The sequence below is a fragment of the Lethenteron reissneri genome, chromosome 15 (assembly GCF_015708825.2).
Source record: "Lethenteron reissneri isolate LAM-NWPU_2019-01 chromosome 15, ASM1570882v1, whole genome shotgun sequence".
NCBI lineage: Eukaryota > Metazoa > Chordata > Hyperoartia > Petromyzontiformes > Petromyzontidae > Lethenteron > Lethenteron reissneri.
The window spans coordinates 5,544,488-5,570,770 of record NC_083793.1 but is presented as its reverse complement, the minus strand read 5'-3'; the positions used below and the strand labels follow the sequence as shown (position 1 = coordinate 5,570,770).

Sequence of the window (26,283 nt, the reverse complement as noted above, 5' to 3'; positions counted from 1 at the left end):
GCGTGACTGGCATGAGAGCGACGCGATAGCATAATCAAGTCGTGTGTCAATCACCACTGGGCGCGCGTTGTCTCCCGCGTGGGTTGGCAGGCATCGCCGCAGCGCGGGCGCGCGTGACCCTTTGCGTCATTTTTTTTTATCTCTCCCAAGGTGGCCGGTGGGGGGGTTGTGGTTGGGGTGGACCCTGTGCAGCAAGGACCCCATAACTCCGTCAGCCCTCGCCGCTTCATTCAATCGTGACCCACGACGTCCTTACGACTGGCTGAGTGATGCGCGGTGCGAGGGACGTGCGGTTCCCACTCGGGAGGGCTTCGTGTTCTTTTTTTACCCGTTGGGTTTTTGTTGTTGTTTGTTCTGTGCACAATACATATGCGTGTATATTTCAAGGTTTGTTTTATAGGTCCTTAAAGAATCTTGACATTGTAATTGATAGATGGGAAATGAGGTGGGTAAATAGGTAGGTGGGTGGGTAGATAGATAGCTAAATTATTAAATGGGTACATATGTAGATAGGTTAGTGGGTAGGTAAGTGGGTAAATTAGTAGATATGTGCATAGGTAGGTACATAGGTAAGTTGGTGGGTAGGTTATTCAGTGGGTGGGTGGGTAGGTAAGGTGGATAGGTCGGTATGTGAGTGTATAGGTGGACTAACAAACCAGCGTCTTTAGCGAGCACAAGCTAACGTTCTGAGCAACAACCAAACCAACAGTGTTCTTGCAGAGGGTTTGTGAGCACAGGCTCACGTGTTGTTCTGGTGAACATGCGCGTTCAGGGACGCACACGACGCTGCGTGCAGACACAAATGGAGGCACGCGTGCGGTGGCCTAATGTAAGCACACGGAAGTGCAAATAAATTCATCATCTTGTCGACTCCCCATGCACAAAACTTGCACATGCAGAGATGTGCAAACTACGCTTGCGGTCACCGTTTTAAACAAAAACAAAGTAAGCGGCACAGTAGTCTGCAGGAATGTGTTTACATGAGAAGCATTTTAGATCTGAAACCATTTATCTATTTTTTACATAATAGTGACATTGGAATATTCTATTTAGCTGTGACTACACTTTAACAACTTCGAGTGTTTCTAAAGTACTGGATGTGTCATTAAAGTAAATTGTTATTCACGAACACTTGTAGCAATACAGCAGAAAAATACACTCATACAACACCTACAGTATTTTCATTCTGCAAAGCAAGAACATTTGATTGAAATAGATGAAACAAGTAAATTAAACTTTAAAAAGAATGGAATTACTTTGGAATATTTTCAGCTGCCAAAATAAATATAACTTTGCCTTTTTTTTCCATGGGTTGGATATAAATGTTGATCTTTGTCCAGCCGAGTGCATTTTAGATCAACAATGAAACAAGTTACGTGTTAGAAACACATTTTTCCGGCCAGGAGAAAAAAAAAGTGGTTCAATGAGGAATGAAGAGGCTTTCTCTGCAGTCTAATTAGCAGCACTGCTTCACTGTTGTATTTCTGGAAACAAGTTTTGCTTTTTTTTTGCGCAGGCGCCACGATGGCCAGAGGGCCCTGAGGTGGCTGGGAGATGTTAACTACCTCGCCTGGTATACAGGAGGTCGTGGGTTCCATCCCCACCCTGACGACTGAATATTTGGAGTTTGCATGTCTCTCTCCCCGTTGTCGTGTGGATCGTTCTCCGGGTCCTCAGGTTTTTCCCTCCACACTTAGAGTTTTTGGCTGCTTTAAATTTTCACTTAATAAGGCGCTTCGTTGAGCGATCGTTTGTGGCCAGGTCGTTTCTGAACAAAATATCTGTATAGCTCGGTGGGCCTTACCTGGAAAAATAAAAATAGTTCGTTAGTTATTTTTTATACCTGCGGTACAACCAAAAAAACACATCAGAGAATGAATGACATTGTTCAAAAACTAATTTCTACGCAGAGCTTTGCATACACTTCCTCACAGTTCTACGTGGGTGATTTTGAAATCTTTCACAGCCACATGGGGTTGGTGAGGGGCTTTTGATGAATCACGAAATATATCCACCCTCTGTCATGTGCTCCGCATGAGGCAAGGAGGTGCGAGAGGGTGAGCTGCGTGTCTACAACATTCTCACCCGCTCCGGATTAATGGATTTGCACCACGAGACCATCACAAACCGCGCTGTCTGCGTCGGAGACGAGGGCAAGGGGGGCGGCCAGCGATATCATGTTGACTCGTGTGGATTTACTATTCACACGAGGTGGCGAGTCATAGGAGCCTGCATTGAGGCATTACTTACAAAAACCCAAGCGTCGTGCAACTACGGTTGCCACCTGCCCTGCTTTTCCTAGGATTATCCTCTTTTGATCTCTGCCTTTTGAAGTAGCCGTCCTGGGAATTATGGAAGCTTTTTTCTACCGGACATGAAACAACCCGCTCCGTGCAATGCGTTTGCGCGCAGTTCTGCACCCTTTCCGGCATTCCGAGATATTCTGTACTCCAAGGCATGTTCCGGTTTTCTGTACCTCAGAGGTGGCAACCCTATATGAAAGGCGGAAGGGAAAGCGAAGAATCGCTCCGTTACTCGATGACTCCTTGACCCAAGGCGACACGAGGCGCCAGTTCACGTGGCGAGCTGCTGAAATGTGAAGGCTATAGCTTTCCCGAAGCGGGCTTGAATTTAGACATCTGGGGGCCGGGCAGGCAGGGGTGGGGGGGTGTGCCAGTCCTCTCAGCGTTACACGAAAGATGAGCTCAGAGCGGAGCTGAGAAAAATTAGGAGGCGTACGCCACAGAGAGGCCCCCAACGGGACACATTCGACTTACCTTCGGCCTCTTTGAAAGTTAGGCATTTGCGTGGAGCAATTGCAGCGCCCCGTGCTTATACCCTGCACGATAGAGCAGTGGTGCCGCTGGTTCGCACACCGTGCCACGAACCCAGCGCCTGTAAGGTTCAAATCCAGGGTCCCGGCTAATTATCGATGACGAGGTGCTATCCGTACAAAGCTTGGACACCCCTCTCCACACGTCCGATGAGCACGGTTGGCCACGTACGATTTTCAGGGATGGCTACGTACGGTTCGAAAGAAGTTCAAAATACATCCGTGAATGATACTAACCGACGTGGTGAAGTATGCTCAGACATCTGTCAGGACTGGTGTGGGGAGGCTTTTTTCGTCCAGCAGTGGATTGACAAAGGACTGAAAATTGAATTCACAAACTCTTTGGTTTTTTCGGTAAAGTCACGTAGGTATAAAATAAAATAAATTAAATTCAATCACGACGTTTCGATCGCAATACAAGCGGCCGTCATCAGGCAGAACCGATACAGCAGGACAACTGCAGTTTATTTTATACCCACGTGACTTTACCGAAAGAACCAAAGAGTATGGATCCCTGCAGTCACAAAAACTTCAAATTTAAATTAAATTAACATTCATATTTAAACAGTCATATGTAAATGTCGCCGTATGGGGGGGGGGGGTGCGGTGGGGAGTGGGGTGTGTGTTAGCAAGCGCACGTGATGACAGCAAAAAAGGAAAGATATTTGTAGGTGTACATGTATGTGGAGTTTAAAGGACAGCTGTTATGGGCATTAGAGAGGCCTCACAAAAATAGTCCTGTCATCGCACGCAACCGGTAGTGGTGGTGTAACGGTGCGGGAGGGCAAAGGTTCCTTCTTTGCGAATGTTTTGATCCACAAAATGACAGCGATCGTGCTTGGTGTCTCTTCGTATGGAAGACAAGCTACTTTGGTTTGACACTACTTACTGTGCACAGTTTGGACATGTAGTTCAAGTGTTTTTCGAAATTTTTTTTTTTGGAAATATATACACTTTTAAACGCGTTTATAATGTTGAGGACTTTACTGTTTGTGGTGAAAACGTGGTTATTTTGGCACTTACGTCTTGTGAATGAGGCTTTAAAGTTGAATATTGCCCTCTGACCAACGGCAATAAATACAAGCATCGATTTTTTTAAAAAGAATTCCCGTACAATCCTACGGTGTTGCAATTTTCAAGTCTTGTGAGAGTGCGTGAAATACAATGCGGCTGGATATACATGACGTCACGTAGATAGAAAATTAATAAATCACGACGTTTCGATCGCTCAAACAAGCAACCGTCAACAGGTGAAACAAACACAGCAGGAGGACTGCTGACGTCAGCATCGAAACGTCGTGATCTATACATTTTCTATCTACGTGACTTTACCGAAAGAACCAAAGAGTATGGATTCCTGCAGTCACGAAAGCTTCAAATCAAGATTTATATTAAGCTTTTTTTATAGCGGTAAAGACAAAAAACTGTTAAATGTCAGGAGGTGCATAGTAGAGCACTTTAGCAGTATTACTATTATATCATGAATGACTTCAGGCCATGACTTCGATGGCCACGGACATTGCACATCTATATATATAAAATCGTTCATGTCTGTCTGTCTGTGTGTGTGTGTGTGGACTTTGGCCCATACGCACTTTCATTGGACGGTGGTTGCCCCTGGCAACGGCTAGCCACGCCTTCGCCGCTTTCATTGGACCTGGCAACGGCTAGCCACGCCTTCGCCAAGGGCTGCAGTTTCATTGGACGGCGGTTGCCCCTGCCAACGGCTAGCCACGCCTTCGCCACTTTCATAAGCTCCGTATTTAATTAAATAATAGCCATTACACAGTATTGTTGGAGCGCTAGGGGGGGGGGAAGGAACGCCACCCGTACCCTGCCTCTTCCAAGCCGACAATTTTAGGCGAGGCCGCAGGCTTTGCACGCTACTAGGCCTCGACACCCACCACGCCACTCTGAGGTAAATTCATCAAAGTTTTTCCTACTCTTCACTACACCCCCACCACAATGTGTGCTATTAATATTACTTTTAAACCCAACGCGCCAACAATCGATTACTTTAATGTTCACTGTACAAATACTCATTAAGCTGGGTGAGCGTACTGCCAGTCTATCATGTACACTGTAGCCTGCTTATTAAGCTCGGTGAGCGTACTGCCACTCTATCATGTACACTCTAGCCTGCTTATGAAGCTGAGTGCGTGTACTGGCAGTCTATAATGTGGACTCTTGCCTGGTTATTATAATCGATTCTTTATATGTTCTTTGTACAAACAGTCATTAAGCTGCTTGAGCGACCCCAGTTCGATTCCAACTCACGCCCACCACCGCTGACGATTATTTGAAACGGACCTGGCCCTCCCCTAGGTCCACTCAGCCTCAAAAGCGTAACTGCTGTCGTGTGTGAACATCGTCACTGGGGAGACAAAGGCGGCGGGGCATCGTGGATCCAAGTCCCGGGCGAAGCCGGGTCATGTGTATGTGTGTTTGTGTTTATGTGTATGTCTGTGTGTCTCTATGTATGTGTGTATGTATGTGTATGTATGTGTTTGTGTGTATGTGTGTGTGTATGTATGTGGTTTTTTTTTATGTCTTTATGTGTATGTCTGCGTGTCTCTATGTATGTGTGTATGTACGTGTGTGCATGTGTTTGTGTGTATGTATGTGTGTGTCTATGTATGTGTGTGTCTATGTATGTGTGTGTATGTGTGTGTATGTATGTGTGTTATGTGTCTGTCTGTGTCTGCATGTATGTGTGTGTGTATTGTGTATGTGTTTGTGTGCATGTATGTGTGTGTTTGTGTATGTGTATGTCTGTGTGTATGTGTTTGTGTGTATGTGTGTGTATGTATGTGTGTGTATGTGTTTGTATGTGTTTGTGTGTTTACGCTCGCATTACACAAATGTGTTGCTGGTCTAAGGCGTTCCTCGCACAGCATTGCCGCTTTATTATTTCAGTCGTTTACTGCCTTACGCACCCTGAAAGTCGTGTGTCTGCAGCAAGCGCGTGTATGTGTACCTATGGACGCGCGCGCGTGTGTTGTGTAGGGGGAACGGTAGTGTAGTGCTTAGCGTGCTGTCTGTGTCTGTGTGTGTGTGTGTCTGTCTGTGTCTGTCTGTGTGTGTCTGCGTGTGTCTGTGTGTGTGTCTGTGTGTGTGCGTGTGTGGTGTGTGGGGAGCGGTAGTGTAGTGCTTAGCGTGCTGTCTGTGTGTGTGTGTGTCTGTCTGTGTCTGTCTGTGTGTGTCTGCGTGTGTCTGTGTGTGTGTCTGTGCGTGTGTGGTGTGTGAGGAGCGGTGGGTGTAGTGCTTAACGCTACGCTGCGCTACCAACCCGGCGAACCCAGTTCCATTCCCGCTCACGGCCACCACCGGTGACGATTATTTGAACCTCCCCTAGGTCCACTCAGCCTCAAACGAGTAACTGGTGTGGCGTATTAACATCGGCACTTGGGAGACAAAGGCGGCTGGGCGTGGTAGATCCAAGTCCCGGGCGAAGCCGGGTCATGTGTATGTGTTTATGTGTATGTCTGTGTGTCTGTATGCATGTGTGTATGTATGTGTGTGTATGTGTTTGTGTGTATGTCTGTGTGTGTATGTATGTCGGTTTTGCCGCCGTGGTGGATCCAAGTCCCGGGCGAAGCCGGGTCATGTGTATGTGTGTATGTGTTTATGTGTATGTCTGTGTGTCTGTATGCATGTGTGTATGTATGTGTGTGCATGTGTTTGTGTGTATGTATGTGTGTGTGTATGTATGTGGGTTTTTTTGTATGTGTTTATGTGTATGTCTGCGTGCCTGTATGTATGTGTGTATGTACGTCTGTGGATGTGTTTGTGTGTATGTATGTGTGTGTCTATGTATGTGTGTGTATGTGTTTCTGTGTTTGTATGTGTGTGTATGTATGTGTGTTATGTGTCTGTCTGTGTGTCTGCATGTATGTGTGTGTGTATTGTGTATGTGTTTGTGTGTGTTTGTGTGTTTACGCTCGCATTACACAAATGTATAATGCGGGTCTAAGGCGTTCCTTACACAGCATTGCCGCTTTATTATTTCAGTCGTTTACTGCCGTATGCACCCTGAAAGTCGTGTGTGTCTGCAGCAAGCGCGTGTATGTGTACCTATGGACGCGCGCGCGTGTGTTGTGTAGGGGGAACGGTAGTGTAGTGCTTAGCGTGCTGCCTGTGTCTGTGTGTGTCTGTGTGTGTGTGTCTGTGTGTGTGTCTGTGTGTGTGTCTGTGTGTGTGCGTGTGTGGTGTGTGGGGAGCGGTAGTGTAGTGGTTAGCGTGCTGTCTGTGTGTGTGTTTCTGTCTGTGTGTGTCTGCGTGTGTCTGTGTGTCTGTGTGTGTGTCTGTGCGTGTGTGGTGTGTGAGGAGCGGTGGGTGTAGTGCTTAACGCTACGCTGCGCTACCAACCCGGCAAACCCAGTTCGATTCCCGCTCACGGCCACCACCGGTGACGATTATTTGAACCTCCCCTAGGTCGACTCTGCCTCAAACGAGTAACTTAACTACTGTAGCGTATTAACATCGCCACTGGGGAGACAAAGGCGGCCGGCCGTGGTAGATACAAGTCCCGGGCGAAGCCGGGTAGTACAGCTAGTAACATATAAATAGATAAATGAATAAACAAGTTGAAACATTGTCCGCCTCGAGTGGCCGTGCGAGTCTTTTTTCGCCCCCTCCGAGGTAGAAGAAGTAGAAGTTGAAGGTCGCACGCCACCTCGAGTTGCGATGCAAAGAAGAAATATACACTCGAGCGGAGAGAGAGAGCTGGCAGCAGGTGCAACATCATTTTTTGCTTGTTTATCGACAAACGATAGGGGAGCGTGGGCCAAAGGGCAGACAGATGCTCCCACCTTGGGGCGAGGAGTTGTCGCGGCCGGCTCGGGATTGCTCGAGGGGTATACAGCTGTGCCCAGGGTTCAGGCTGGCCATAACCGCCGCCTGCGGCTGACGTTGTTATCATCGGGGACCTTTGGCACCCTAAAATTTTTGTGTCATTCGTTACTTGACGAAAAAATGTCGGCGGAGAGTTGTTGTTGTTGTTGTGAAGAGATTTCATAATCCTGTCGGATTTGTTGCCTTTTTCAGTGAGTTTCCTGGCGCGCCTGCAAGGGTGAATTAAAATCTACTCGGACGGACTTTTTTTCACTTTTACTCTTTCTTTCTGAAAGGTTCATGTATCATCAGGTCAGCACCCCCGTGGCCCAGGTTAATGGGCTGTCACTGATAACGAAACCCTGACGAGAGGAGCGTAAATAAAAAAGAGAATCCCAGGAAAGTGATGAAGCGAAGGTTATGAATCAACGTGTCGCTGTCACAAGCCCCGATAAAATCTCCACGATCATTGGGTGTCCCACAGGTCATGTGACCAGAGCGCCACCTTTTTTGTCTGTAGAAATATTCCCGCTTGATTTGGCCAAATTCCTTTGCACAGAAACCCTCAGAGACATCCTTTTAAAGGAACAATCCCTGCCAGAGCCTTTAAGTAATTCAAACAATCTTAAAGGAATCAAATGGGATTGTATAGGCGTTTTGTGTTCCTGTCAGGGCCAGAGAAGGGCATTTTTAAAATACCGCAATACTCTATACATCTAGGCATGGAGGGCAGTGGTGTTTAGCATCATTTTTTTTTCGTGCAGAAACACCGAATGTTATTTTTTTATTATGAATGTAATACACGGAAAAGCAAAAGAAAAACAATGCAACTCAATAATGGTCAGGATTTGTCGTTAGTTGTCAAAGTAGCCTCAATCGCGACCATATCTGTTTTCTCCATCTCGATGCGTAATCCATTTTGCAAATCCCTGAGACCTTTCTTGGCGATTGTTAAAATAAAAATAAGTAAGTTCATAACTTAATCCAAGGCATCTCAGAATGTGATAATCTCCTCAAATCCAGACAAGCATTTTTGGGCCATTGGATGTCAGCGAATAACATTGCTATCAGGGCAATTTCTACGAATAGGTAATCGCAATTGCTTTCTCAGCAGGCTGCCAAGTTGTCTGACATTACGCACATGGAAATTCTGTGGATTTTTGGGCAGCCTTTTCTCTTGACTGAAGTGCCCTCTATTTTCCCATCAGCGACTCAATGCATGCCAAGCCACCTCGTGGGTTGATACACAAACAACGACGCTTTCGGACATCAACAAGCAGCTTGTTATTGTATGTACTGTATGTATGTTGAACTTCTTTCACACTGTAACGCAGCCAACTGTGGCTAATTGGAGATTATTGTGCGGCTCCTTGAGTCCATCAGGTCATGGTATCCATGGTAATTATTACATTGTACGCACGGTGCCTGTGGCACTAAATGTATTAATGGACATGAATTCATTGTCAATCCAAGCGGGTCAAACATAGTACCCGCCATTCAGGTCCATTTGCCTAACGTTTGCAGTCACTCCCAGTGAGTGTGAGGCATTCCTCTGGGATTTTTCTTCCATGTCAGCGGCACTGTTGTTGTTATCTTAAGGTGTACCGGCTGAATATAAACACGATTACTAATGATATAACACATTACCCAACGTTGGGTTTAGAGCCAAGAGCACAAACACGTTTCCCATCACGGCGTCCCATTTTCCAGCACGGCGTGAATGCCCCACCCCTCCCTCCTCCCCCCGAGGTGAAATTGTACATGGACTGAATTTTCTGGTTAAATGGGTCGCTTCGACCTTCCAATGCCCTTTGTTCAGCCCCAGGATGAGCGTATGATTGATCGATCGACTGACACGATGGTATGCGGTGTTTTCAGTGGAAATTTTGGCCTCTCGCAAATGTGTTTTTTTTTCTTTCGCCTTACGGGCATTCGCCCGCGCAGCATGGACCCAAGTCTGTCACGTGGAAATTTATATTCCGCCAAATACTTTAAACGCGCGATTCCAAATGCGGATGGGAAAAACCAGAGGACCCCGAGAGAAATCCACGCGACCACGGGGAGAACACCAAACTGCAAATATACAACAGGCTTCAGGGTCGGGATCGAACCCACGCCTTCCTTACTCTTTGGTTCTTTCGACTTCCTGTATACCAGGCGAGGTAGTTGACATCTCACCACCCTGGCATCTGATGTGCGGCGACCTTCTTGGCCCGTGAACTGAAACGGAATTGTGTCCGATGCGCTGTGAGCTTCTATGCCCGTGAACTGAAACTTTGGACACCATGCCGGACAACAAGCGGTGTAATGACTCATCGAACCACCCACGACCTCCTGTATACCAGGCGAGGTAGTTAACATCTCGCCACCGTGGCGCCCGCATGCCTCGCTCTCGTCGAGAAACGCAAACGCCTCTTGCACAACACCATCCCATCGCCTCTCTCCTGTCAGCCGTTATCACGGCCGCGAGTATTGAACGCGCAAATTCATCCCAGATTATTGGTCGGCGCCTCTTTGAAGCTCGCTTCTTGGAAAGGGTCACTTTAATTAAACATGCCAATCACGTGGGAGAGGTGCATTAAAGCAAAACCGTTGATATATTCATTGCGTTCGAGTCCCCAAAGTGTGGATCCGCTACCCAGAAGGCACTTGCATAATGGCGTTCCGCTACAAACAGCCGTGCACGGCTCTCAGCGGCTGCTACTTTGCCAAATTAAAATTGACATTGTACAGAAGAGGTGGGGGAAAGGGTATTAAAGAATTAATATATAATACGACCGGCTTTAAATCACGTGCACAGACACGCATTGTACGCGATTAATTTAATATGAGCGAGTCACGGCACATTTTACTACCTCGGTGTTCGACACGGTGTATCAGCGTTTTGCTCAACGGCGGTGGTCGACTAACACGAGCGAATAAAACGTAGCCGCTGGAAGGAACGTGCCTTTTGTGATCATAGACATTTACCATTGGGCTCTCAAGATAAAATGTTTAACTGTAATTCTATTTTTGTGAGCGGTTCTCTCTGTAGTGACCTGGGTGTATTTTGTTTATTCCCCCGGGTCTGAGGAGGAGCCGTCTGTACCAAAAACACGTTTTAAAAAAATGTGAACCCCTCATGCGAACATACATCAGACGATTTGGAAAAAAATAAGCACGCGGTGCTGGGTGTAGAAAATAAAACATCAAGGTCAAGCCAACAACAAAACCTGGCTGCAGTCCTCCAACACTGCATCCTGAAACACGCTGTTTCCACATCCCATTCCTTCCTGTGAAATTGACAGACCTTGAACACCTGACCATCGCCATCAGTAATGTGGCCTCGTGCAATGCCTTACAATGGAATACATTGCATGTTGCGTCTCCAGAAGGCGGCATTGATCATGATGGCCGCGAGGTGTTTTTGGACAGTGCTTGCACACCACGGCTAAGGCAGCCTTATGATTTAGATTTAAATACTTTTCAATTGCACGTGCGGCTTAAACAGTAGTAGACCATTGGTCAAGTACAGAACTAAATCTTGACTCAAAGCTTTCGTGACTGCAGGAATTCATATTATTTGGGTCTTTCGGTAAATTTCGATTTAAAGCTTTCGTGACTGCAGCTTCTTGGTACTTTCGGTAAAGTTACGTAGATAGGTTCAAAGAAATAACAAAAACATTTATTTGAACCTATTTACGTGACGTTACCGAAAGACCCAAAGAATAAGTGCAGTACTGCATGTATATTGAACTTCTTTCGCACCACACACAACCAACCGCGCTATTTAGAGGTGCAGGGGAAGGACAAGCAACTAAACTCAAAAGAGCAGTTCTCAAAATATATCGTTTTCAATCATTTGCTGTTCAACGAGACTCTCAGTTCCGGGAAAAGATCTCAGTGATTTCCTCAAATCCCCTTTCCGTAGTTTCTGTGTTGTGCGAGGGCTCAGCACGGCTGCCTAAATGGGATAAAATACCGGGGCCTAACGTTTGCATTCGGGCAGTTTCTGATGTCAGGGCTCAAAGGGTTCGCCAATTTATCTTGCTCTGCGCCAAAGCTGTGGGTCAACACATATTTAAATAACGTCACCATATTTTATTGAAGTGCCCTGCCCGGAATGCCGCACCGAAGCCCATAGCGTACGGGTTGCCATCGAGACAATGTTCTTTCGGGCCCCCCGTTGCCATAGCGAGTTGGGTGCGCTATCGTCTTCCCCTTTGTGTTCACACACTTGAGGTGAGACGGAGCAAATGATTTAGTTATTCCCTCAGCCAACAGCGACGTGACCCCTCAAATTCTTGCCGTCACAATCTGCCTGAATCCCGAGAGGGCCCTACCGAAAAGCCTGGGACCTGCCAAATTGCGTGCTTAATGGGTGGTTTCCAGAGCACATTGACCTGCTTGGCTGGCCGGGGCAAACCGCGGGCTTGAGAGCGCGCACACGCACGCGTCCGACTCCAGCCAAAAAACTCTCCCCGTGGCTTGTGGAGCAGGGCGGATAATTGCGAACCAATGCCCCTTCCCCGCACCCCCGCTGTGTCTGCTCGCTTGTTGGTGCGATAAGTGTGCCGAGACACTCCGCGGAGCTCTTAAGTCCAGTGTGGTTAGTCAGAGAGCCACGTGGTGGTCCGCCGAGCCACGCCAGGCTTGGCTCGGAAGGAAGAACGCGGGGCCAGAGGACGCGAAGCTGTGGCCAGCGGTTTGAGATATTGGGAAAGGGAATGGCGGATAACACTGTAACACATTTTTTTATGGGTAGTAAGTGTTATTTTCTAATTGCTTATGCCTCAAAAGTCCAGAAAATGGGTATTATTCCCCACAAACTTTGCCTTTGTGACCAGGACATTAATATTTTTAAATTGGCGATTTTCAATGAGAAAACGGGCGAATTTGTGTCTTTTCGTTCACACAAAGTCAGAAAAAAAACAACATACGAATCAAAACATATACTAAAGTAATAAAAAAAAATGACTACAAAAGATTTAGAAGTGAGTAGTTAAAAGATTTTTCGAGATAATAATGATTATTATTATTTTTAAATGAAACTCATGGAGAAGCACCCAAGGTGGGAGGGAGGGAGCTGAAGCGAGAGAGGAAAAAACCGTAGGCAGGGGGGAGGCGTGCAGCGGTATCCACGGGGGCGGACACGAGAGACCGAGGCAGGGAGAGAGAGGAGGAGGAGGAGAGGGGGGGAAGGCTGTGGCGGCAGGCCGCCTGGAGACTTTGGGATTTCCGGGAGCGTGAGCGGCGTGTGCCGTTCTGCCAACGCGCCAGGAGCGCCACTTGCGTGTAAAAAAATGGGTTTTTTTCTTCCCCCACGGCGAATTTTCCCTGCTGCGTTTGCTGCGTTTGCTGCGTCCAGCACTCGCGCGCAAGCAATCTGGGAGTTTGATTGCCTCTTCGCCACACGCGGTTCTTGACGCCCCTGTCGTATCTCCCAGTCGATTCCACGCCTCGTATGCTGAGCGACCGCTTTTGCCATTCCATGAAAAATAAAAAAATCGACTTTTTACCGTCTTGATGTTTAAGCTTCAATCTTTTTAAGCTTTTCTTTGTGCCGCATAATTTCAGACGCGGGTCTTTGCCATCGTGCGAGACACGCTGTTTCACGCCTCGTACGCTGAGCGACCGCTTTTGCCATTCCATGAAAAAATAAAACATCTACTTTTTTGCCGTCTTGATGTTTAAGCTTCAATCTTTTTAAGCTTCTCTTTGCGCCGCGTAATTTCAGACGTGGGTTCTTTGCCATCGTGCGAAACAGAAGCGCGTCCGTGTGTCGTTTGCTCACAGATCGAGTGAACGCGTTCATCGGCAGCTGACACCGCGAAGCGATGTCAAAATGTATTCCGACCGGTCACTAATCTGCTGTTAATGTTTCGCGAATGTTTACCAACGACCACACTGTAATCGGTGTTCTCAATTGTGGTAATCTGGAATATCAAACACGTAACTATATTCTCTTCAGTCCATAATTGTATTTAATAACAATATTTCTTTTTTTAAAGTATGGTAAATATACAAGTCTGACGAGTAACAAACCCCACTATTGTCTGCGCGTGAATATTTTTGTTCTCCGTCTGTCAATTTACATATTTTTTTCCCCCTAAAATAATTATTGCAACCATTCCCGTTAAAAAGCTGCGAAACCTCTTGCGCTCTGCGCGTTTCCTTTTACTGGAAGTCGGCGTGAAGGGAGCCTGTGTGGCGAAATCCGCGGCTTCGCGAGACGTGTCCATCACTTGTCGGCAAATGCCGGGGGGAAAAGGAAAAAAGAAAGGCTGCAGCCCTGCAAATTGTTCATTCCTTCGCACTTGTAAATGGTGCCCGCGTTGTTCAAGGCTGTCATCGGCTCCGCGACATGTTTAGCGAACACAAACATCGAGTACTGGCTGACATTTGAACCTATCGAGGAAGAACCTTTGACAGCTTTTTTATTTGTTGTTTTTATTTTCAACGTCCACCCCCCCCCCCTCTCGCAACCACCCCCCCTCGTTCACCCCCAATCCACCCACCCCTCGTTCACCCCCACCTCCACCTCCCACTCGTTCACCCCCACCTCCACCTCCCCCCCCCTCGTTTACCCCCCACCTCTACCCCCCATCCACCCCCCCCCCTCGTTCACCCCCACCTCCACCTCCCCCCCCCCCTCGTTCACCCCCCACCTCCACCCCCCTCGTTCACCCCCCATCCACCCCCCCCCCTCGTTCACCCCCCATCCACCCCCCCCTCGTTCACCCCCACCTCCACCCCCCTCGTTCACCCCCCATCCACCCCCCCTCGTTCAACCCCACCTCCAACCCCCCCTCGTTCACCCCCACCTCCTCCTCCCCCCCCTCGTTCACCCCCCACCTCCACTCCCCCTCGTTCACCCTCACCTCCAACCCTCCCCTCGTTCACCCCCCATCTCCACTCCCCCTCGTTCACCCTCACCTCCAACCCTCCCCTCGTTCACCCCCCATCCACCCCCCCCCTCGTTCACCCCCACCTCCAACCCCCCTCGTTCACCCCACCTCCTCCTCCCCCCCCTCGTTCACCCCCCACCTCCACCCCCCTCGTTCACCCCCCATCCACCCCCCCTCGTTCAACCCCCACCTCCCCCCCCTCGTTCACCCCCCCTATCCACCCCCCCCCTCGTTCACCCCCACCTCCACTCCCCCCAACTCGTTCACCCCCACCTCCTCCTCCCCCCCGTTCACCCCCCACCTCCACCCCCCTCGTTCACCCCCACCTCCTCTTCCCCCCCCTCGTTCAACCCCCACCTCCCCCCCCTCGTTCACCCCCCATCCACCCCCCCCCTCGTTCACCCCCCACCTCCACCTACCCCCCCTCGTTCACCCCCACCTCCTCCTCCCCCCCCTCGTTCACCCCCCATCCACCCCCCCCTCGTTCACCCCCCACCCCCACCTACCCCCCCTCGTTCACCCCCCACGCCCACCTCCCCCCCCTCGTTCACCCCCCATCCACCCCCCCCCTCGTTCACCCCCCACCTCCACCTACCTCCCCTCGTTCACCCCCACCTCCTCCTCCCCCCCCTCGTTCACCCCCCATCCACCCCCCCCTCGTTCACCCCCCACCTCCACCTACCCCCCCTCGTTCACCCCCCACCCCCACCTCCCCCCCCTTGTTCACCCCCCCATCCACCCCCCCCCTCGTTCACCCCCACCTCCACTCCCCCCACCTCGTTCACCCCCACCTCCTCCTCCCCCCTGTTCACCCCCCACCTCCACCCCCCTCGTTCACCCCCACCTCCAACCCCCCCCCTCGTTCACCCCCCATCCACACCCCCCTCGTTCACCCCCACCTCCACCCCCCCCCTCGTTCACCCCCCACCTCCACCCCCCTCGTTCACCCCCACCTCCACCCCCCCCTCGTTCACCCCCCCTCCACCCCCCTCGTTCACCCCCCATCCACCCCCCCTCGTTCAACCCCACCCCCCTCGTTCACCCCCCACCTCCACTCCCCCCACCTCGTTCACCCCCCATCCACCCCCCATCCACCTCACCATTCAGCCAGAACACTCAAACGTGACATTTTTGAAAGTATTGAATGTGTTTTTTGTGCAAGTGCTTTGGCTTTTTTTGTGGCCAAGTTCTACCGTCGCTGTGGAGCAGTCGGAATGGACCACCACGGTCAGAATGCGTCCCAACCTTTCCGAAATATCCCCACACAACCCCCTCATCGTTCAGGGCTGAGGAGACAGCTGCCGTGGCTTTCAATCGCAGCGTGCATTTTTTAAAAGTTTTTTTCTTACAATTCTGAATCAAATTTGAAGAAAAAGCAATGAACGAGAGAGAGAAAGAGAGAAAAAAAACAACAATGCAAAAGCATAGGGTGTTTGAAAGCATTTAAGTCAATTATTATTCGAATAGAAGAATTCAAATTTGATTAATGTTCGAAGTTCCCTTTGTCGCGCCGGTCTTATGCCGAATTAAAGCTTTTGACGAACGCATTGTGCCCCGATTGTGAGAAACATTTCCAACGCTGCGCGAGGCTCACAATTAAGCCTTTCACTTTTGTTGTGTTGCAACATCGGAGAGCGCTGCCAAATTTCCTCCTACACCCCCCACCACCACCCACCCACCACCACCACCCACCACCACCACTCCACGCTCCCTCCTCCTCAGTCAGTGCACCGCGTCTGTACGTGCCTCCCTCATGCATTCCTTCCATGCTCTCTCCGCCGAAGAGCCGAGTCTCTCCCAGGGCTATATATGTGCTGACGTGAGACGATGACTCCGCCATGCCCCGCCCTGTCCTCTGAGTAGCTGTCGCCCGCCCCCCCCTCATCTCCGCCCCGTGTGCGCACGCTGCCGACAGACGGAGGAGCGAGGTCTTGGCCGGAAAAATTAGCAAGTACGGCGGTGGCGGCTGAGATGGACTGCCGCGGCGGGACTGCTCGATCGACGGGGTCAAGGTGGACTTGGACGTTGTCCACCTTCACGACGCTGCTCCTGCTGAGTGTGGCTGCGGTGCATGGCCAGGCGAGCAAGTCGTCGATTCCGAGGATCAAGCTGTCTTATCAGGGTACGCAAACCTCCCTCTCACCCCCCCCCCCCATCGACAACTCCGCTCACGTTTCGTATCGCGTTTCGCGTTTCACATTCGCGCCCGCCGCGCGTAAAAAAATAACAACGCCCGCCGCGACGGGCGCCGCTTTATAGAATAATGCCGCGCCGTTGTCGGAGGGGGTCCACGCGGATGTATTTGTGCGTGAGCTCGGGAGATATGAGAGAGCGAGAGGGGCACTGTTATGTTGGCGAAGTTTGTTGAAAGTTCCCTTTTTTAATTAACGTTGTTTTTTGTAAACTTTTTGAACGGACGTTTTTTTAATGAGCTTTTTCGAGATTTTCGTTGAGGCTCTCCAGCTAAGGTACTGAATCGTTTACATCCGTACATTTTTTAAGACCGCCGTTGGAAACAAATGTCACAATTTTTTATCTTCACGTGATTCTCGCATTCTTCTTCAGCTGTATAACAAATTAACACTGACGTTTAGTTTTCTTATCAATGTATTAAGACTACGGTATGCAACAAAAATGCAAGCAAAGAGCTTCACTAAATATTAATTTAAAAAACTCATGGCAGAGGGAAATTGAATAATTTTCCAGAATGAAAAAAAAACTCTTACATGAATTATTTTCTCAAGATTAAACGCAATGGCTTGGACCTCTATCAGTACAAAACACGCTCACTTCAAAGAAAGACATGAAAGGGATGTTCGTGGTCATTGCTCGCGCTTCTATTCTTAGGTTTTTAAACCAAGGCATGCGGCACATGTGCCACTACCCAAACCTCCCCGTGCACGGATTCTGACATCTGTCCAAGCTAAACTGGGTTTTCGTTTCATTTGTGCATAACAGCACTAAATCTAACAAATCGGAGGCCGACACTAAACCGAAATGTTTTATTGTTATTGCGAGTCTTATCTGGCCCATAAATATGCACACTCTTTATAAATCTTGAGTACGGCGGGGTGTTTATGTGCTCATGCGTGGCGCTCCATATTTTTGGGGTTTGATCGCTATCGAGACGTTCCACATAACAGACCATTTGGCACACAGGCGCAAGCTCATAAGCAAGCTGATGAAAACGTGTGCTTGTTTAAACCTCGCCTAAAACGAATGTGCTCTGGTAAAGTCACCGAACGATCGCGGCGGTGGCGGTGGCGGCGGCACCACACCTCGCGGCCCCCTTCCCGCTGTCCGACTCTCTCGCCGCAGAAAAGATTCGCGACAAAAGCAGCAAAAAAGAAGCGCCCCTTTATCTGGCCGTGCAGAGCGGAGACGGCTCTCGAAACCTCCTCACCACAGTCCCCGATATGTGCGATGACAGCGACTTAGTTTTGGCGTCAAGTCTTTTATGGAGCGCAAACTTAGAATGTTAAGAGTTGGCACGGGTTTGACCCCACCCCCCCGCACCCCCACCCCCACCCCCACCCCGTTACAGGCTAATCCTTTTGTTATCGCAAGTTGAACGTCAATTGACGCTCTCGATCTAAAAGGACCCAATCTAAACGGACGCCCGTCATTTCCTTTGCTGGTGGATAAACATTGAACACCATTAATGGGCGACTGCTTTTGTTGGGAATATTTATGTGGTCTCGCTCTGCTCTTGCCACTATCAATGTAAAAAAAAAGCGATACGCGCATTATTATCTCACACTCAGTTTAACACGTAGACCAATATTATTCATAATCAACGTTTTTGGGTTTAGATCGCGTTATTTATAAATGTGTCGTGACCCTCCACCACCCGACACGGCCAATCAGTAAAAAAGTGTCACGTTGACAAAAGACAAATATCTCACACTCAGTGTTGCTGCCGCACGGTGCGATGGTTCACACACTGGACCTTTAACTCGGAGGTCGCCGGTTCGATCGCACGGCACAGCAGTTGAAACAACGGTGCAAGTTTATTAAATTCTCTCACCTCTGTCCATCCAGAGGTGGGAGGGAGGGCGGGGAGGGGGGTGTGTGGCAGGGTAAAGTGTGGGCACTGTCACCTCTTACAAGACGTCTGATCAGCGTGGACGAGTAGGCCAACAGGAGCTCTCCAGAGCCACCGCTAGTGGAGGACCTTCTGCCAGCAGTGTCGTGAGCGAGAAATTGCAGGGCTGCGCCTTAACCCACCTCTTATTAAGCATTTGATTGGTTGGGGGGGCGGGGTAGGTAGGCAGTCATGCTGCGTTGAGTAGCGGCACGGCCGTAGGCATCTGGCAGCTTGAGTTTAATTCCCACGACGGCTAATATCGGTGGTGATTGATATCTGACCTGGGCCAACTCCCTTTCACCGACCTGCACTGACCAGCAATGGCGATGTCAGGCCAAACAATCCTTACACGGTGTGAACTGGCTTTCATAGAGCAGTGTATTGAGCAAGGGCTAAGTGTTTTTTGGCCTTAACCTTATGATCTGCTGTAAAGATAAGACTAGAACAAAACAACACCATTCTAGAGACAGCTGAAGAGTAAAACTTTTACTCGGTCTCAAAATCGGTGACTGTAAGATCTGGGTTTATGTCAAGGATAAGCCATTGATTTTTTTTATTGCCACGGTCTTGTTCAAACAACCTTCATACAATTATTTTACACAACACATTTCTGCTTACGCATCTCATTTCACGTTACGCATACTTCGTACAAGCTCCTTTATGGGTCAATGAATACAGCTCAGCATCATTATTTGTGTATTTTGCGTTATTACAAAATAATTATTCTTCTTTGGGTCTTTCGGTAAAGTCACGTAGATGGTTCAAAGAAAATAACAAAAAACTACGACGTTTCGATCACAATACCAGGCGTCCGTCATCTTTCCTCCTGATGATGATCGCTTGTGTTGTGATCGAAACGTCGTAGTTTTTATTATTTTGTTTAAAATTAATAAATCACGACGTTTCGATCGCTCAGTCAAGCAACCGTCAACAGGTGAAACAAACACAGCAGGAGGACTGCTGACGTCAGCATCGAAACGTCGTGATCTATACATTTTCTATCTACGTGACTTTAAATTTCCATTTAAAGCTTTCGTGACTGCAGGGATTCATCTTCTTGGTTCTTTCGGTAAAGTCACGTAGAATGGAAATAATTAAATAATAAAAATACACCATAATAAAATAATATAATTATTAAATAAAAGTATATAATTATAAAATAATAAAATAAATATTGTGTTTTAGTTTTATTATTTCATTATTTCCCTTCTACGTGACTTTACGTGACTTTACTGAAAGACTCAAACAATATGAATTCCTGCAGTCACGAAAGCTTTAATTCAAGATTTACATTATCATTTTTTTGACTACAACGCGTGTTTACCTTAGGAGGGCCTCACCGAGCCTCAAGATTCTTTATCAGCGGGGAATCCTGCCGAGTTTTTGTTCAGTAGGAGGCGATATTGCTGCTGTGTGTGATCCCCAATTGAATAATTTGCAGGTAACATGTCAGCATTTGCAATGATTGGCCAATATCAGTTACATTTCATGGGTGGGGTTTTTGGCTATGGGAGGAAAATAGAGGATCTGGTAGAACCCCGTGCTTTGAGGCACGAGTGTTACTGCTGTACCACACTGCCGCACAAATATATATCCTTCATAATTGTTTATCCACATCACTTGTTATTTTTTACTATGCTTATTGGTTTTCTTTGAATAGCCGTGGCCAATATCCAACTCTGTTCCACGCAAGAACTCGTTTTTTTGTTATCATATGGAATGCATCTTTTTGGAAATGCACATGCATTAATGTCCAGTGCAGCAATTAGGAAAATTCAGATGGCACACATGTGTATAATAAGTGGCTAATTGCGTGTTTGTCTGTGTGCATGGATGTTTGACGTAGAACTCCTCTGAAGCCACTCCACCAATGTTAATGAACAAGATATCATTATAAAGTTGCTTGCGATACGCAGTCCGTCAAAACGAGGTTTGAATAACAATTTTTTAAACTTCGACCTGATTAATTGGGCGCTTCAGCCCTGGCATTTATGTCACCTCTACCATTTTCCATAGCCATTCGTGCCACGTGTCCCCGTTTCAAAATCATTCGAGATCAGAATCAAAATCAAAATATGTATTTACACTAGATGAACCCGATGAGCTATTGAGCTCCTTTTCACAGATGTCCAGAAAGTTAGAGAGGTGTGTGTGCGCGATGACATTGATTAGGGGTGTATATGAAGTGGTTGGGGTGGTAGTCGTTGAATCTGGTGAGTGTTGAGCACCACGAGTGAGGAGCAGGGGTTAGTGGTGACTGTCTTACGAGGGTTGTGTGAGAGTTACGTCACCCTCGACCATCGGACCAGCTGCCCTTTGGCTGGCAATAACACAAGACTTGAGCACATGCTGCTCATTACACACTGGTCTGTGCTTGTGGGTGAGTCACAATGACAGTGTGTTGCCAGTGTGGCATCGAGATCTGGCATTTTGACTAAATTGTGGTCTTCAGTAATGCACATTAGCCCATCCCGATATGAGCACAGCTACAAAAATCCGCGGAAGCAAGGGCTGCTTGTGGCAAAACACATTTGACTCGTAAGACTCATGGAAAGTCCTGTTCAACTGCTCATCTTGACAAACTAACTGATCCGTGTTCTTCCTCTTTCCGTTTCTGCCTCCCATTGCACTCAGCAATTGATTTGAGCAACCCCCACCCCTGCCAACCGCCCCCTTTAGCAACTGCGAAAGTCATACATGTGTTCGCCCACATTTAAATGACAGTACCTCACTAATAAATGTCAGAAATTCAAATGCGTGACATTTCCGTAAAGGAATTGAGGGCTTCTTTGGATTTCCACGGCTTGGGCATGAGTCACACATTTCCAATGTGAGGATGAGGCATTTGATGGGTTTCTTAGTCCCAAACACAACTCCCACACAAGAACCTCAATTAAATACCAACAGCTTGTTGTGGTTGCTAAGTAGAGGGAGTACTCAACCACGGTTCATACGGAGGTTAAATGTTTATTAAGATGGAGTGGATTGCATATTGTGGCCAAAAAAAACGTATTGCATTTTTTGTTTAATAAAGTTATTGTCAGCCGTGTTTCCATTTATCATACAAATTGACAATTACCTTGGAAGAGTTTCAATCAGTCTCAAGATTCATTTTCAGCAGGGATCCTGCCTTTGGATGTTTGGTCAATTCGAGTAATGAATTTTTTTCTTTCACGTGGGAGGAAATCAGAGACCACAAAGACAACCCACGCTCAGGAGGAAGTTATGCTAAGCACTGTCATCTCCTTAGCCCAACGCACAGCGTCACGCCTACAACACCTGGCAAGCCCCAATGGTCCCCCCATCCAAATACTAACCAGGCTCAAAATCCGCTTAGCTTCTGCGATATGAAGAAATTGGTCATGCTCAAAAATGCTCTGGTTACGGGAATTCTTTCCGATAACGCGTGGTACAATATTTATCCCATCTGTTTAAATTGGGGTTGTACAAAACTGATTTACTAAGAGGCAATGTTTCACAGCGGGCAGTATTGCATTGCCTCTTGCAGGTGTCTACAGCGTTTTGGTTATTGCAGAGAACACAGTGGGCCTTAAGGTCATCCGTCAATCAAACAGAACACTCGGCGAATCGTCCTATGTACACGGCATACAAGACGGCATGAAATAAATGCGTTTTTTTGTTATCGGATTTCAGAGAAGCACATCTCAACAGGAGCTTTTCCCGGGTGAATGCCCAGCATACAGCCGTGAATTCCATGCGGTTGATGTCATAGCGACCACATCGCAACCTGTTCGACCCCCCCCCCCACCACCGCTGAGATTTGTTATGAACCCAGCTGTGCGAATTCAACAATCTTACTTCTCAGAATTGACGATGCACCCGGGATTGATGCCACGGTCTTAAAACCATCGTATCGTAGCAGGTTTATTTGCCAGGCTTATTTCGTTTTACAGCAGCCTTATAATGTTTACATGCTTTTTTGTGACTGATCGTAAATGATAGCAGAGCCCTATAACAGGAAATGGAATGGGGTCACTTCTGTTGCTGGCATACGGAGCTTACAGTGAAAGGGCTCTGTTTGTATTCTCCGATAAAGCTTTTGCATCAGATAAATAAAATTTAAAGAAAATATATTCAGTTGCGCCTCCAGGAAGAGAGCCAATCTTTCATTACCTCTGTATATACGTTTAAAATGACCGTTTTATACGAGCGTATTTTATTTGTATAAAAATATATGTTATTTAGAAGTTTCTTTTCACGCGGAGGTACAGAATGGTGGTGGTTTTTTATTGATATTACCTTAAGCGCCTCACAACAATATAAAATGATTATACCATATTGTCATTTGCACTGGTGAGGTTCCGTGATTTAGAGTGAGTGCTTTTCCCAGTAACATCGGATGATATAGAGGGGCGAGTGAAGCCCTTTGGACTGCTTTTGGAAATATAAAATGTATCAATAAAAGCAACATACCAAACGTGATGAAAGAACAACATTTAATATCCACGCACAGTACTCACGCTGACACGTGGGTCAGAAACGTGAACGCTGATAAGACTGTATCAAGGAGCACGGAGAGATGCATGCTGGTAATTCACCTGAGAGAGGGACAGATACAGGAGCTCATGAATTAGACAGGAAATGTGAATTGTAAGCATCGACAAAATGTGGTCACTCCCTTGCTCGGTATACGAAGCTTACAGTACTAAGGCTCAATGTTAATAGAGGTAAGTGGGCTTGGGCGCAGGGCACGTCGCTGCAAGGGACGACGACTAATGGATGAGACTTGCGATGGAATGGCAGCCAGAAAGAGGGAACATGCCTGCGAGGACAACCAGTGCAGAGATAGATTGATGAGAGCAGCACTCGTGCAGGAGAGAGATTGATTATGGGTTCCTGAGACCGTGCAGGTGGTGGCGAGGTAGGTGGGGGAGTCCTTCATTCAGCAGTCGAGAGATCGTGGTCCCTGCTGTAGAAGATGATGACTACAGAACAGAGGTCAGTCGATGTTATTAGTTTACTACCCTAAATATTTTTTCACAATTTTTCTATTTCTGATTTCACCATTGAGTTATTGCTCGCTCTGCGGTGCCTTGCTTGTGGAGTTTGAAAATACGGGGGGGGGGGGACCTGTAAAATGCTGAGCGGAATGAAGCCCTGGGGCAAAGCTGTGGTCTCTACATCCCAAGGTTTTCCCCTTGGTTTGAAACCCAAGCTGCTCCGCCCGTGCTGAGCTCTGGGAACAGCAGTGAACACGGCACCCGGTTGCTTTCAGCTGTGCGTGTATTTTGTTTTACGTCCTGCACCAACGAAATATAACAGATTTCACGACAGTGTCCGCGAAAAGAGGTCACTGTGCGAAGGCCAAATAAGCCACCTGCTCGCAGACACTTTCAAGGTCCTTTACAGCAGCATGTTTGCAATAGGCACCATCCCCTCCCATTGTGATGCAATGGATTGTCAGAATTGATTTCATCACAGAGAATAAACTCGGGAATTAATATTTTATTTCTCGCTTTCACCATCTCATTTATATTGCTTCTTGCTTGGTTTCCTGGCTCATCGGTACAGCGTCGTTCACTCTGTTGGCCTCCGTGGATGAAGGCGCAGCCCCGTAATTACTTAGCTCACACCATTGCTGCATGTAATTTCCTTCAATTGTTAAAACATACGTTCTCATACGGACGATTTCATGGACGCATTGTGAGTGCATTTTAATTGAGGAATCGATTTTTTGTAACATGCCCTGAGTGCATCCGTGCGTAGTCAAGAAGTGTATTTTATTGAAAGATAGATTTGCGCATCCGCTGAATTCAAGCGATGAAATTAATGCGTCGGCGCGGATCTGATGCACTGCGAATAAAATTACTAAATTAACTTGAGTTGATGAAAATATCACCACGTGTTCGTTTTTTTTCCCCAGCGGTAGAATCACGTGCAAAGTCTTGCCCGCATCAAATGATTGTTTGTTTGTTTGTTGAGTTTGAGAGCCAGCTGGCCAGGACTAGGCAAGGACATACCCGGCTAATCACCCGGGCAACTGGAAAGAGCACAGACTGAGATATTCCTTCACGTATTACTCTAAAACAGGCAGAGTTTGACTCGTATGTTTGGGGGGGGAGGGGAGCAGGGGTTCGTCACTCACATTCGGAATTGCGGGTGCATATAAATAATTAGTTTTGTGTCTTTATTGTAAACTACTGAAATTAAATTAATTTAAGGTGTCTAGTTTGGGGGGGGGGTGGAAAACAATGACTATTAATAAAGAATGCACAAGTAAACAATTAATAAGATTTAAAATAACATTTAAACAAACTTTAAATCTCATCAAAGATTGTGTTACTTTCTGGGGCACTATTCCAATATTGAACGGCTTACGTCACTAGCAGAGCCCGACTGATACCGGTAGAACCAAGCTGGTCTCCGGGACGGGAAAATGTCGCAATTTAAGGGTGTGGTGCACATGGGAAACTTTATCTTGAGATGACAGAAATTTGGGTTGAACAAAACCCTACGTTTAACCAGGATAGCTCCTTGTCCTTCTTTCTGCTCAGGAAATGTCATTCCAGGAGCCAAGTCAGGTGCTCAGTAAATGTATGGGATTAATACAAATATGTGCTTACAATTACGCAGGTATTCATACATCCAAGCGGCACCAATGCTATGGCTATCTTGGTAAACATACGAAATAATGGACGTAAATAATCGACACCCCTTTGTCAAACCACTGCTTGGTGAACGTGGGTGTTATTGGACCGTACTTCATCAAGACCAAAACCTCACGTCATAAAAACAGTTTTTTCCCATCCGCTGTTGGCCTCCTCAATGACTTTACACTTAAAATGACTGTTACACTTACTATAACATTTTATCTACATAATTACACCTTTCCATACTTACAACGTGTAATCTTATTTGTATTTTTGTATTTTAAGATTGTTTAATACGGCTAATTAACATTTTACATTTCGCATTTTATAAGGTCTACTTATTCATAATTTTAAAGATTTTAGCCCTTTAGTATTGCTTATACTTTGTAACGTTAGTATAGTTAGAGTGTATACCTTTAATATAAGTTAAGATTCCTACTTGTTCAATGTATGCACCGTCCCGCCATAGTGAATTCCTTGTTTGTGCAAACTTACATGGCGATTAAAACCGTTTCTGATTCTGATTCTGAACACACTGGTCAGCGTAGTTGGTGGAGCTGAGATGGAGGTGCAAGACTGTTTAAGATTATCCCCCGCCACTGATGTGACTCGTGACAGCGAATCAAACTCGGGTTGCTGGATTCATAGCGCAGCGGAATATCCACTCCACCACTGCTCCACCCGACTTCTATAACATTAACAGAGATTCCTCAATTTTGTCAGAGATTTACATTTTGAAATCCAATTGCAGGCACTACATTCCAAGAATCTGCAACGTGTGGAAATGTGTAATCAGAGACAATAACTATATTGTGGGCTGGCAATGCCTCAAGAATGCGAGATTAGGAGGCTTGTCAAGGTTTGTTTCATTTGTAAGAAAGGGACGGGCACACGGGGCAGACCTCAGAGCGAATGCAGCGTGTGGAGAGGACTCGTTAGGGTGGCTTTGAAGCAAACAAAACAACCCACTGGGCTCCATGGAGGTTGGGTGACCTTTACAGAGAGAGTTACCCTTTGAAAATGAATGGTCAA

At 47.3% G+C, this 26,283-nt stretch overlaps 1 pseudogene; it reads left to right on the top strand.

Moving 5' to 3' along the window:
* The first annotated feature begins 254 nt into the window (after positions 1-254).
* The window catches only part of LOC133342622 (semaphorin-3A-like), a 66,795-nt pseudogene continuing 40,766 nt past the window's right edge, over positions 255-26,283 (top strand).